We start from the raw sequence: 14998 nt of genomic DNA, 5'->3' as shown, positions 1-14998 counted from the left end.
CACTGATGTTTCTAGCCCACCTGCATGAAACAGAACAAATGGATAGTAAAAGTTTGGGTAGTGTTATAAGAAAAGGAGACCAATTGTATTGTCTGATACGAAGTAGATTAGAAAAGGAGAAAAGGTTTGTTTCTGTGCATCTAAACTTTGATGAATTACCAAATACAATTTAAACAGACAGAGGCTGTTACATCGTAAAGAAATCCAACCCACTAAGTGGGTTGTTACTGCAAGATGCACCTCATGACCGGGAAGACTTTTTAAATCTATCGCTCCGACTTGAAGGTCTTGGAACCAGATATTCACAGGCATTGCTGCTTATAGGTGCTTTGTGCATTAGTGTTTTCCAAGATCGACATGGCCGTTATGGGTTTTTTGATCCACATTCTCGTAATGCTAATGGAACATGTTGTGAGGAAAATGGGTAGGCTGTGATGGTTACTTTCCACACTGTGTCTGATCTGGCAAACCGACTAATACAGCTCTTCTACTGTTCATTGTAATTGAACGCAGACCAACAATATAATCTGCTACCAGTCTGCTTTGAGACAGTAACGTCTGAAGACCAAGGAGTAAGTGCAATTGAGAGTGAACAAGGTAAGGTGTCACAACAAACCTCTTTTTTGTCTAAGGTGTCAATCAAACTTGACAAACGTGGATGAGAAAAAGTGGCAAAGTGGCTAAAGAGACTACACATGTCAAAAGGGAACCAACAGTCACCAAATGAAACAACAACAAAAAACAGTTGAGAAATGCACAAAGGAAAAGTGATGCTGATAAGGATCTGAAAAGAGGGCCAGAATCAACAATCAATCTGAGTGGATTTGGCAACACAAACAGTATAGATTATTCTATAGTAAGCTGGAGGTTAATTATTAATTTTGCAATGCAGCGTGGGTATTATGTTTTGTAGAGGACGATCAAATCAGAAATACTGTAAAACGTGTGTGTGCCGGTGTATCCTGATATAAACTACAGTATATCCTCTCCTGCGTTTCCCCTCACGCTGTATCCTGTGTTCTCATTGGCTGTTCGACATGTCACTCATTCCCAGTTGCCTGTCTGAGATCAGATATCTGACGTGCTAGAAAACTCAATACAGTCGCCGAGCGGTCGGCGAGCCGGTCGGGTCGAGTTGTTGGATAGTTCACACTTAGCGACTGAGAGCCGAGGTTTGATCGCTGATCGAACGCTGAGTTGCTCCCGACCCGGAAAATCAAGCGCCGACCAGACGCGGAGCGAAAATCAGGGCAAAAATCGTGTAGTGTAAACTAGGCATAATAAATAGTGCAAACGGCTAATTATGTGCCCAGTGCTAAAGCTGATCTAAAACACCGGTCTCTTTAACGTTTGTATCAACAAGCTTTTTATGTAAACACTGCCTATCCAAAAATAGCTCTGGACCACCACTTTTTTACCCCACGCAAAAAAACTACGAATCCATCCTATCGTTCAGAGCTGCACGCAAAAGAACGACAAATCAGAATGAAAACCATTCAGAACAAGAAACTAAATGAATACGGTCGGCTCAAGTTTACAAGCTCTTTCTTTGCTACCACAGAAATCAGGGGAGAGCGAACGCCGTCCCTCATTATCAGAAATTAATCAATTGGCTGCCATGCACAATATGTCAACCTTTGTTCTCACAGTTGACCACTGGTCAAGTCTCTCACCACACCATGCATAACGCTGATGTGCAAAGTGATTTCCAAAATGGCAATTCTACAGGAGAAGGCAAAAGGGTCTTAAATTTGAATGATAATTAATGTACAAAATCATTCCAAGTACTTTTGGAGCATTTCTAGTAGTCTCTTTATTCTTTTATGCTTTGTTCAAATTGTGCAAAAAATAAAAACGTAAATAGAGACACGTGATTTTCTTTGGAAAGCATTGATACACTTCACTAAAAAAAATAACAAACCGAAAGCAAACAATCATCCTGCAGTCATAAACTCACGGTGAACTCCACTTGTCTACTCATCACACCAGCACAAACCTCACCGAACACAAACGCCGCTATTCTGCAACATCAAAACGACCACGCCGACATTTGCCTGAAAAAAAAAAAAAAAAAAACACTTGGTTCAACCAAAACAGAAGAAAAAAATTATCATTTCAAATTGATCTACAAAAAAAAAAAAAAAAAAAAAAACACTGTAAAAATCCACCTGACAAGCATACCCTTTACAGGTTTGGCATAGCTCAATCATGAAACGGTCAAATTAACCTAAGAAATAGTGCAAACGGCTAATTATGTGCCCAGTGCTAAAGCTGATCTAAAACACCGGTCTCTTTAACGTTTGTATCAACAAGCTTTTTATGTAAACGCTGCCTATCCAAAAATAGCTCTGGACGACCACTTTTTTACCCAACGCAAAAACGCCACAAATCCGTTTAACTGATCCGAGCTGCACATCGAATAACGACGAATCAGAATGAAAATCATACAGAACAAGAAACAAAATGAATACGGTCTCGCTCAAGTTTACAAGCTCTTGCTTTGCCACCACAGAAATCAAGGGAAAGCGCGAATGCGGTCCCTCATTATCAGAAATTAGCGTTCTATTTCACGTTTGTATCAACAAGCTTTTTATGTAAACGCTGCCTATCCAAAAATAGCTCTGGACGACCACTTTTTTCCACACGCAATAACACCACGAATCCGTCCAATTGATCGGAGCTGCACGCAAAAGAACAACGAATCAGAATGAAAATCATACAGAACAAGAAACTAAATGAATACGGTCAGCTAAAATCTACAAGCTCTGTCTTTGCCACCACAGGAATCAGGGTAGAGCGCGAACGGAGTCCCCCGTAACTTTATATATAAGTTAAATATCCTACTGTGTTTTTTTATTTTATTAATAATTTTGGCGATGGGTGCCCTTTTTTTTGGCTTGAGCACCTGCACCCAAAAATGTCTGTGCACGTGCCTGGCCCAGTGCTAAAGCTGATCTAAAACACCGGTCTCTTTAACGTTTGTATCAACAAGCTTTTTATGTAAACGCTGCCTATCCAAAAATAGCTCTGGACGACCACTTTTGTCCCAACGCAAAATCCGTACTACTGATCCGAGCTACACATCGAATAACGACGGTCGGCTAAAATCTGCAAACTCTATCTTTGCCACCACAGAAATCAGGGGACAGCGGCGAACGCAGTCCCCCACTATCAGAAATTATGCAGTCGAGATTCCCACATTTGGGGAATTCGCAGCGGTCAGCACAACCGGAGTGCAATGGCTGAGCCTCGCCCTGGGTGAACCACCTTCTTGATCATGGTCTCACCCCTTGCCAGGTAAGTATGAGATCCAGACGCACCGCCGAACAGAGACACCGACGGTGAGCTCCACTCGTCTACTCATCACACCAGCACAAACCTCACCGACCACAAACGCCTCTATTCTGCAACATCAAAACGACCACGCCGACATTTGCCTTAAAAAAAAAAAAAAAAAAAAAAAAAAAAAAACTTGGTTCAACCAAAACAGAAGAAAAAAATGATCATTTCAAATTGATCTACAAAAAAGAAAAAAATAAACACTGTAAAAATCCACCTGACAAGCATACCCTTTACAGGTTTGGCATAGCTCAATCATGAAACGGTCAAATTAGCCTAAGAAATAGTGCAAACGGCTAATTATGTGCCCAGTGCTAAAGCTGATGTAAAACACCGGTCTCTTTAACGTTTGTATCAACAAGCTTTTTATGTAAATGCGGCCTATCCAAAAATAGCTCTGGAACACCACTTTTTTACCCCACGCAAAAAAATCATGAATGCGTCCTATCGTTCGGAGCTGCACGCAAAAGAACAACGAATCAGAATGAAAATCATTTAGAACAAGAAACTAAATGAATACGGTCGGCTCAAGTTTGTATCAACAAGCTTTTTAGGTAAACGCTGCCTATCCAAAAAATAGCTCTGAACGACCACTTTTTCCCCACGCAATAACATCACGAATCCGTTTAACTAATCGGAGCTGCACGCAAAAGAACAACGAATCAGAATGAAAATCATACACAATGTAAGCCCGGATAAGTTCAATCTACTTAAAAAATTTGAGGAAACCGGTTGCCTTAAAAAAGTTAAGTATGAGTTAGCATAACTTAAAACATTAAGTTATTACACCTAAAAGGCAAGTTGATTAAACTTTATTTTTTTGGTTATACCAACTGCTTTTCCCAATAATTCTACTTATTATCTTGAGTTTAATGGACAAATATATTGATTTCTTCTTAGTTTTCATGTTAATTACGTTTTAAATATCAATTAGAAATGTTAATAGAAAAACAGACAGAATAATACAATTATTTTTCTTTATTTCACTTCAGAAGTATTTACTTAAAATACAATATGTCAAGAAAACATCTTCAAAACTGTACAAACTGTATATAAAGTTCTGATGAAACACAAACAGCTCTTCACAGTAACCATGAACCTGTACTCAGTTTCACACAGCAAGCTGATTTCTTATCGTTTGGCTGCGGCTCTCTAAAACAAAACAAAGAAACAAGAAACAGAAGTATTAATATCATTAATACCATTCATTTAAGGATTAAAATAAAGCAAGCCAGCACACTCTTTGCTTCGTTTACGTATACGTCAAATAAAGCAGCGCTGTTTGATTATTTATTTAGTGTCAACATTAAGATTATTTATTTTAAACAAAATTGTTAAGTTAAGTACAACACTTACCAAAATTGGACGGAAGATAAAAAAGTCCCATCAGACTGGTGTACATGCTACTCAAAAATAGCATAATGAGTAAGAAAATGTTCGTCCATTTAGTTTAACAAAGGTTCCACTTCACAAAAGACAAGTTTACTTTTGCAAAAAGCCTTAAATGAAAAGTAAAAAGTAATTTGCAACAACAGGTTACAAAAGTTCAAACAAATGGCTACCCGAACACAAGAAAATCATTTTTGCCTGATTCACCAACAGCAAGCTGAAAAAAGGCGGACTTACACGTAAATGGTGGGCGTTTTTCTGTTTAATAGAATATAATAGAATAGAATGCCTTTATTGTCATTGCACAGTGCACAACGAAATTTTTTGAGCATCTCCTTGACGGTACATGTATGCACACACAGACATATATACACATATATTTACAAAATAAACATATACACATCTAGATACAGAAATAAACGTGTGGTTTTAAGAACTTTCCAGAAAATAAAAGAAGAAGATTAATTACCTTAACTTAACTTTTTTAAGTTAATCTGATAGAAAAGTATTTTTTTTGTTTAGTAAACTTAAATCTTTTAGCACATTTAAATGTGTACTCAAATGAGTACATTGTACTCTGCATTTTTTAGTAGAGCAAAAAACTTAATTAATTTATGTAAGTTGTACAAAAAATGTTTAATTAGATATAAAGTCCGGGCTAACAGTGCAGAACAAGAAACTAAATGAATACGGTCGGCTAAAATCTACAAGCTCTATATTTGCCACCACAGAAATCAGGGGAGAGCGCGAACGCCGTCCCCCACTAACTTTATATATAAGTTAAATATCCTACCGTGTTTTTTTTATTTTATTAATAATTTTGGCGATGGGTGCCCTTTTTTTTGCTTGAGCACCTGCCCCCAAAAATGTCTGTGCACGTGCCTGGCCCAGTGCTAAAGCTGATCTAAAACACCGTTCTCTTTAACAAGCTTTTTATGTAAACGCTGCCTATCCAAAAAAAGCTCTGGACGACCACTTTTGTCCCAACGCAAAACGCCACAAATCCGTTCTACTGATCCGAGCTGCACATCGAATAACGACAAATCAGAATGAAAATCATACAGAACAAGAAACAAAATGAATACGGTGTCGCCCAAGCTTACAAGTTCTTGCTATGCCACCACAGAAATCAAGGGAAAGCGCGAACGCGGGTCCCTCATTATCAGAAATTAGCGTTCTATTTTACGTAAAATAGCTCTGGACGACCACTTTTGTCCCCACGCAATAACACAACGAATCCGTTCTACTGATCCGAGCTGCACATCGAATAATGACGGTCGGCTAAAATCTACAAGCTCTTTCTTTGCTACCACAGAAATCAGGGGAGAGCGAACGCCGTCCCTCATTATCAGAAATTAATCAATTGGTTGCCATGCACAATATGTCAACCTTTGTTCTCACTGTTGACCACTGGTCAAGTCTCTCACCACACCATGCATAACGCTGATGTGCAAAGTGATTTCCAAAATGGCAATTCTACAGGAGAAGGCAAAAAAGGTCTTAAATTTGAATGAAAATTAATGTAAAAAATCATTCCAAGTACTTTTGGAGCATTTCTAGTAGTCTGTTTATTCTTTTATGTTTTGTTCAAATTGTGCAAAAAATAAAAACGTAAATAGAGACACGTGATTTTCTTTGGAAAGCAATGATACACTTCACTAAAAAAAAATAACAAAACAATAGCAAACAATCATCCTGCAGTCATAAACTCACGGTGAGCTCCACTCGTCTACTCATCACACCAGCACAAACCTCACCGAACCCAAACGCCGCTATTCTGCAACATCAAAATGACCACGCCGACATTTGCCTGAAAATAAAAATAAAAAAACACTTGGTTCAACCAAAACAGAAGAAAAAAATGATCATTTCAAATTGATCTACAAAAAAGAAAAAAAAAACCCACTGTAAAAATCCACCTGACAAGCATACCCTTTACAGGTTTGGCATAGCTCAATCATGAAACAATCAAATTAGCCTAAGAAATAGTGCAAACGGCTAATTATGTGCCCAGTGCTAAAGCTGATCTAAAACACCGGTCTCTTTAACGTTTGTATCAACAAGCTTTTTATGTACACTGGTAGCCCGGACTTTATATCTAATCAAACATTTTTAGTACAACATACATAAAATATTTAAGTGTTTTTGCTCTACTATAAAATGCAGAGTATATTGTACTCATTTGAGTACACATTTAAATGTGCTAAAAGATTTAAGTTTTTATTAAACATTACTTAACTTTTTTTAAGGCAAGCGGTTTCCTAAAATTTTTTAAGTGGATTGAATTTATCCGGGCTTATAGTGGAGAACGGATTTGTGTCGTTTTTGCCTTGGAAAAAAAGTGGTCGTCCAGAGCTATTTTTGGATAGGCAGCGTTTACATAAAAAGCTTGTTAAAGAGACCGTTGTTTTAGATCAGCTTTAGCACTGGGCCAGGCACGTGCACAGACATTTTTGGGGGCAGGTGCTCAAGCAAAAAAAAAGGGCACCCATCGCCAAAATTATTAATAAAATAAAAAATAAAAAAAAACACAGTAGGATATTTAACTTATATATAAAGTTAGGGGGGGCACTGCGTTCGCGCTCTCCCCTGATTTCTGTGGTGGCAAATATAGAGCTTGTAGATTTTAGCTGACCGTATTCATTTAGTTTCTTGCTCTGTATGATTTTCATTCTGATTCGTTGTTCTTTTGCGTGCAGCTCCGATCAGTTGAACGGATTCGTGACGTTATTGCGTGGGGAAAAAAGTGGTCGTTCAGAGCTATTTTTTGGATAGGCAGCGTTTACCTAAAAAGCTTGTTGATACAAACGTGAAATAGAACGCTAATTTCTGATAATGAGGGACCGCTTTCTCGCTTTCCCTTGATTTCCGTGGTGGCAAAGCAAGAGCTTGTAAAATTGAGCGAGACCGTATTCATTTTGTTTCTTGTTCTGTATGATTTTAATTTTGATTCGTCGTATTTCGATTTGCAGCTCGGATCAGTACACTGTTAGCCCGGACTTTATATCTAATCAAACATTTTTAGTACAACATACATTAAATATTTAAGTGTTTTTGCTTTACTATAAAATGCAGAGTATATTGTACTCGTTTGAGTACACATTTAAATGTGCTAAAAGATTTAAGTTTACTAAACAAAAAGTTAAGTTAAGGTAATTAAACAGAAAAACGCCCACCATTTACGTGTAAGTCCGCCTTTTTTACGCTTGCTGTTGGTGAAGTTTAATCAACTTGCCTTTTAGGTGTAATAACTTGATGTTTTAAGTTATGCTAACTCAAGTTTTCATTATACATTACTTAACTTTTTTAAGGCAAGCGGTTTCCTCAAATTTAGTAGATTGAATTTATCCGGGCTTACGGATTTGTGGCGTTTTTGCCTTGGAAAAAAAGTTGTCGTCCAGAGCTATTTTTGGATAGGCAGCGTTTACATAAAAAGCTTGTTGATACAAACGTTAAAGAGACCGGTATTTTAGATCAGCTTTAGCACTGGGCACATAATTAGCCGTTTGCACTATTTCTTAGGCTAATTTGACCGTTTCATGATTGAGCTATGCCAAACCTCTAAAGGGCATGCTTGTCAGGTGGATTTTTACAGTGTTTTTTTTTTTCTTTTTTGTAGATCAATTTGAAATGATCATTTTTTCTTCTGTTTTGGTTGAACCAAGTGTTTTTTTTCTTATTTTCAGGCAAATGTCGGCGTGGTCGTTTTGATGTTGCAGAATAGCGGCGTTTGTGTTCGGTGAGGTTTGTGCTGGTGTGATGAGTAGACGAGTGGAGCTCACCGTGAGTTTGAACGGTGTGTGATTCGGTGTCTCTGTTCGGCGGTGTCTCTATTCGGCGGTGCCTCTGCAACTCATACTTACCTGGCAGGGGCGAGACCATGATCAAGAAGGTGGTTCACCCAGGGCGAGGCTCAGCCATTGCACTCCGGTTGTGCTGACCGCTGCGAATTCCCCAAATGTGGGAATCTCGACTGCATAATTTCTGATAGTGGGGGACTGCGTTCGCGCTCTCCCCTGATCTCTGCACTGTAAAACATTTTAAGTTGGTTAAACTCAGAAACGAAAGTTCACCTGCTGCCTTAAAAAGCTAAGTAAACTCAACTTGAAGAAAACCGTTGTAACAACTCAAGAAGTTAAGTTAAAAAAGTTGCTTAACTAATGATTATTTATTGTTACAACTTAATGCACTGAGTTTAAATAACTTACTATGTTTATTTTATCTATTTTAGAAAATGAGCTATCTAGTTCAATAAACATACAATTCTTTACTATTTTAACACACACTTTCAAGTCAATACAACTTCAGCTATATTCACATAACTTATTGTCTCAAGTTTACAGTGCTTATGTTTGTCATTTCTAGACTTCATGTTGACTAATAAAAGTTTTCCCAGTTTCTTTAAACTTTACAATGAATCAACTTACAACTTCTGTTCACAAATAACATTTATTTAAACAAATGTTACAAAACCATTCCAACATGCAACAAGCAAGTTTTCTCCTCTCATTGCCCATAAGTGCAAATTATGTTTTTTTGCAAGTCTAGAGACAGACCTTCTTTTAAAAACCATACATGTTTTAAGAACAATACGTTTTAAAAACCATACGTTTTAAGAATACATGTTTTAAAAACCATACATGTTTTAAGAACAATACATGTTTTAAAAACCATACATGTTTTAAGAACAATACGTTTTAAAAACCATACGTTTTAAGAACAATACATGTTTTAAAAACCATACATGTTTTAAAAACCATACATGTTTTAAGAACAATACATGTTTTAAAAACCATACGTTTTAAAAACCATACGTTTTAAGAACAATACATGTTTTAAAAACCATACGTTTTAAGAACAATACATGTTTTAAGAACAATACGTTTTAAAAACCATACGTTTTAAGAACAATACATGTTTAAAAACCATACGTTTTAAAAACCATACATGTTTTAAGAACAATACATGTTTTAAGAACAATACGTTTTAAAAACCATACATGTTTTAAGAACAATACATGTTTTAAAAACCATACGTTTTAAGAACAATACGTTTTAAAAACCATACGTTTTAAGAACAATACATGTTTAAAAACCATACATGTTTTAAAAACCATACATGTTTTAAGAACAATACGTTTTAAAAACCATACGTTTTAAGAACAATACATGTTTTAAAAACCATACATGTTTTAAAAACCATACATGTTTTAAGAACAATACATGTTTTAAGAACAATACGTTTTAAAAACCATACATGTTTTAAGAACAATACATGTTTTAAAAACCATACGTTTTAAGAACAATACATGTTTTAAAAACCATACGTTTTAAGAACAATACGTTTTAAAAACCATACGTTTTAAGAACAATACATGTTTTAAAAACCATACGTTTTAAGAACAATACATGTTTTAAAAACCATACGTTTTAAGAACAATACATGTTTTAAGAACAATACGTTTTAAAAACCATACGTTTTAAGAACAATACATGTTTAAAAACCATACGTTTTAAAAACCATACATGTTTTAAGAACAATACATGTTTTAAGAACAATACGTTTTAAAAACCATACATGTTTTAAGAACAATACATGTTTTAAAAACCATACGTTTTAAGAACAATACGTTTTAAAAACCATACGTTTTAAGAACAGAACATGTTTTAAAAACCATACATGTTTTAAAAACCATACATGTTTTAAGAACAATACATGTTTTAAAAACCATACATGTTTTAAAAACCATACGTTTTAAGAACAATACGTTTTAAAAACCATACGTTTTAAGAACAATACATGTTTAAAAACCATACATGTTTTAAAAACCATACATGTTTTAAGAACAATACGTTTTAAAAACCATACGTTTTAAGAACAATACATGTTTTAAAAACCATACATGTTTTAAAAACCATACATGTTTTAAGAACAATACATGTTTTAAGAACAATACGTTTTAAAAACCATACATGTTTTAAGAACAATACATGTTTTAAAAACCATACGTTTTAAGAACAATACATGTTTTAAAAACCATACGTTTTAAGAACAATACGTTTTAAAAACCATACGTTTTAAGAACAATACATGTTTTAAAAACCATACGTTTTAAGAACAATACATGTTTTAAAAACCATACATGTTTTAAAAACCATACATGTTTTAAGAACAATACATGTTTTAAAAACCATACATGTTTTAAAAACCATACGTTTTAAGAACAATACGTTTTAAAAACCATACATTTTAAGAATACATGTTTTAAAAACCATACATGTTTTAAGAACAATACATTTTAAGAACAATACGTTTTAAAAACCATACGTTTTAAGTATACATGTTTTAAAAACCATACATGTTTTAAGAACAATACGTTTTAAGAACAATACGTTTTAAAAACCATACGTTTTAAGAACAATACGTTTTAAAAACCATACATGTTTTAAAAACCATACATGTTTTAAAAACCATACGTTTTAAGAACAATACATGTTTTAAAAACCATACGTTTTAAGAACAATACATGTTTTAAAAACCATACATGTTTTAAGAACAATACGTTTTAAAAACCATACATGTTTTAAGAACAATACGTTTTAAAAACCATACGTTTTAAGAACAATACATGTTTTAAAAACCATACGTTTTTAGAACAAAACATGTTTTAAAAAACCATACGTTTTAAGAACAATACATGTTTTAAAAACCATACGTTTTAAGAACAAAACATGTTTTAAAAACCATACGTTTTAAAAACAATACATGTTTTAAAAACCATACGTTTTAAGAACAATACATGTTTTAAAAACCATACGTTTTAAGAACAATACATGTTTTAAAAACCATACATGTTTTAAGAACAATACATGTTTTAAAAACCATACGTTTTAAGAACAATACGTTTTAAAAACCATACGTTTTAAGAACAATACATGTTTTAAAAACCATACATGTTTTAAAAACCATACATGTTTTAAGAACAATACATGTTTTAAAAACCATACATGTTTTAAAAACCATACGTTTTAAGAACAATACGTTTTAAAAACCATACGTTTTAAGAACAATACATGTTTAAAAACCATACATGTTTTAAAAACCATACATGTTTTAAGAACAATACGTTTTAAAAACCATACATGTTTTAAGAACAATACATGTTTTAAGAACAATACGTTTTAAAAACCATACGTTTTAAGAACAATACATGTTTTAAAAACCATACATGTTTTAAAAACCATACATGTTTTAAAAACCATACGTTTTAAGAACAATACGTTTTAAAAACCATACGTTTTAAGAACAATACATGTTTAAAAACCATACATGTTTTAAAAACCATACATGTTTTAAGAACAATACGTTTTAAAAACCATACATGTTTTAAGAACAATACATGTTTTAAGAACAATACGTTTTAAAAACCATACATGTTTTAAGAACAATACATGTTTTAAAAACCATACGTTTTAAGAACAATACATGTTTTAAAAACCATACGTTTTAAGAACAATACGTTTTAAAAACCATACGTTTTAAGAACAATACATGTTTTAAAAACCATACGTTTTAAGAACAATACATGTTTTAAAAACCATACATGTTTTAAAAACCATACATGTTTTAAGAACAATACATGTTTTAAAAACCATACATGTTTTAAAAACCATACGTTTTAAGAACAATACGTTTTAAAAACCATACATTTTAAGAATACATGTTTTAAAAACCATACATGTTTTAAGAACAATACATTTTAAGAACAATACGTTTTAAAAACCATACGTTTTAAGTATACATGTTTTAAAAACCATACATGTTTTAAGAACAATACGTTTTAAGAACAATACGTTTTAAAAACCATACGTTTTAAGAACAATACGTTTTAAAAACCATACATGTTTTAAAAACCATACATGTTTTAAAAACCATACGTTTTAAGAACAATACATGTTTTAAAAACCATACGTTTTAAGAACAATACATGTTTTAAAAACCATACATGTTTTAAGAACAATACGTTTTAAAAACCATACATGTTTTAAGAACAATACGTTTTAAAAACCATACGTTTTAAGAACAATACATGTTTTAAAAACCATACGTTTTTAGAACAAAACATGTTTTAAAAAACCATACGTTTTAAGAACAATACATGTTTTAAAAACCATACGTTTTAAGAACAAAACATGTTTTAAAAACCATACGTTTTAAAAACCATACATGTTTTAAAAACCATACGTTTTAAGAACAATACATGTTTTAAAAACCATACGTTTTAAGAACAATACATGTTTTAAAAACCATACATGTTTTAAAAACCATACATGTTTTAAGAACAATACATGTTTTAAAAACAATACGTTTTAAAAACCATACGTTTTAAGAACAATACATGTTTTAAAAACCATACGTTTTAAGAACAATACATGTTTTAAGAACAATACGTTTTAAAAACCATACGTTTTAAGAACAATACATGTTTAAAAACCATACGTTTTAAAAACCATACATGTTTTAAGAACAATACATGTTTTAAGAACAATACGTTTTAAAAACCATACATGTTTTAAGAACAATACATGTTTTAAAAACCATACGTTTTAAGAACAATACGTTTTAAAAACCATACGTTTTAAGAACAATACATGTTTTAAAAACCATACATGTTTTAAAAACCATACATGTTTAAAGAACAATAAATGTTTTAAAAACCATACATGTTTTAAAAACCATACGTTTTAAGAACAATACGTTTTAAAAACCATACGTTTTAAGAACAATACATGTTTAAAAACCATACATGTTTTAAAAACCATACATGTTTTAAGAACAATACGTTTTAAAAACCATACGTTTTAAGAACAATACATGTTTTAAAAACCATACATGTTTTAAAAACCATACATGTTTTAAGAACAATACATGTTTTAAGAACAATACGTTTTAAAAACCATACATGTTTTAAGAACAATACATGTTTTAAAAACCATACGTTTTAAGAACAATACATGTTTTAAAAACCATACGTTTTAAGAACAATACGTTTTAAAAACCATACGTTTTAAGAACAATACGTTTTAAAAACCATACGTTTTAAGAACAATACATGTTTTAAAAACCATACATGTTTTAAAAACCATACATGTTTTAAAAACCATACGTTTTAAGAACAATACGTTTTAAAAACCATACGTTTTAAGAACAATACATGTTTAAAAACCATACATGTTTTAAAAACCATACATGTTTTAAGAACAATACGTTTTAAAAACCATACATGTTTTAAGAACAATACATGTTTTAAGAACAATACGTTTTAAAAACCATACATGTTTTAAGAACAATACATGTTTTAAAAACCATACGTTTTAAGAACAATACATGTTTTAAAAACCATACGTTTTAAGAACAATACGTTTTAAAAACCATACATGTTTAAAGAACAATAAATGTTTTAAAAACCATACATGTTTTAAAAACCATACGTTTTAAGAACAATACGTTTTAAAAACCATACGTTTTAAGAACAATACATGTTTAAAAACCATACATGTTTTAAAAACCATACATGTTTTAAGAACAATACGTTTTAAAAACCATACGTTTTAAGAACAATACATGTTTTAAAAACCATACATGTTTTAAAAACCATACATGTTTTAAGAACAATACATGTTTTAAGAACAATACGTTTTAAAAACCATACATGTTTTAAGAACAATACATGTTTTAAAAACCATACGTTTTAAGAACAATACATGTTTTAAAAACCATACGTTTTAAGAACAATACGTTTTAAAAACCATACGTTTTAAGAACAATACATGTTTTAAAAACCATACGTTTTAAGAACAATACATGTTTTAAAAACCATACATGTTTTAAAAACCATACATGTTTTAAGAACAATACATGTTTTAAAAACCATACATGTTTTAAAAACCATACGTTTTAAGAACAATACGTTTTAAAAACCATACATTTTAAGAATACATGTTTTAAAAACCATACATGTTTTAAGAACAATACATTTTAAGAACAATACGTTTTAAAAACCATACGTTTTAAGTATACATGTTTTAAAAACCATACATGTTTTAAGAACAATACGTTTTAAGAACAATACGTTTTAAAAACCATACGTTTTAAGAACAATACGTTTTAAAAACCATACATGTTTTAAAAACCATACATGTTTTAAAAACCATACGTTTTAAGAACAAAACATGTTTTAAAAACCATACGTTTTAAGAACAATACATGT

At 32.3% G+C, this 14998-nt stretch overlaps 2 non-coding genes across 2 annotated transcripts; one reads left to right on the top strand and one right to left on the bottom strand.

Annotated features, from left to right (window-relative positions):
• Positions 1-3139: 3139 nt before the first annotated feature.
• LOC134313216 (U1 spliceosomal RNA) lies at positions 3140-3305 on the bottom strand. Its single transcript, XR_010012109.1, has one exon. It is a non-coding gene; the product is annotated as a U1 spliceosomal RNA (small nuclear RNA).
• Positions 3306-8583: 5278 nt separating this feature from the next.
• On the top strand, positions 8584-8747 carry LOC134313122 (U1 spliceosomal RNA). Its single transcript, XR_010012019.1, has one exon. It is a non-coding gene; the product is annotated as a U1 spliceosomal RNA (small nuclear RNA).
• Positions 8748-14998: the final 6251 nt, after the last annotated feature.

The sequence above is a fragment of the Trichomycterus rosablanca genome, chromosome 4, assembly GCF_030014385.1.
Source record: "Trichomycterus rosablanca isolate fTriRos1 chromosome 4, fTriRos1.hap1, whole genome shotgun sequence".
Classification (NCBI taxonomy): Eukaryota; Metazoa; Chordata; class Actinopteri; order Siluriformes; family Trichomycteridae; genus Trichomycterus; species Trichomycterus rosablanca.
The sequence above is the reverse complement of the archived record's forward strand: the minus strand, read 5'-3'. Positions and strand labels throughout refer to the sequence as shown.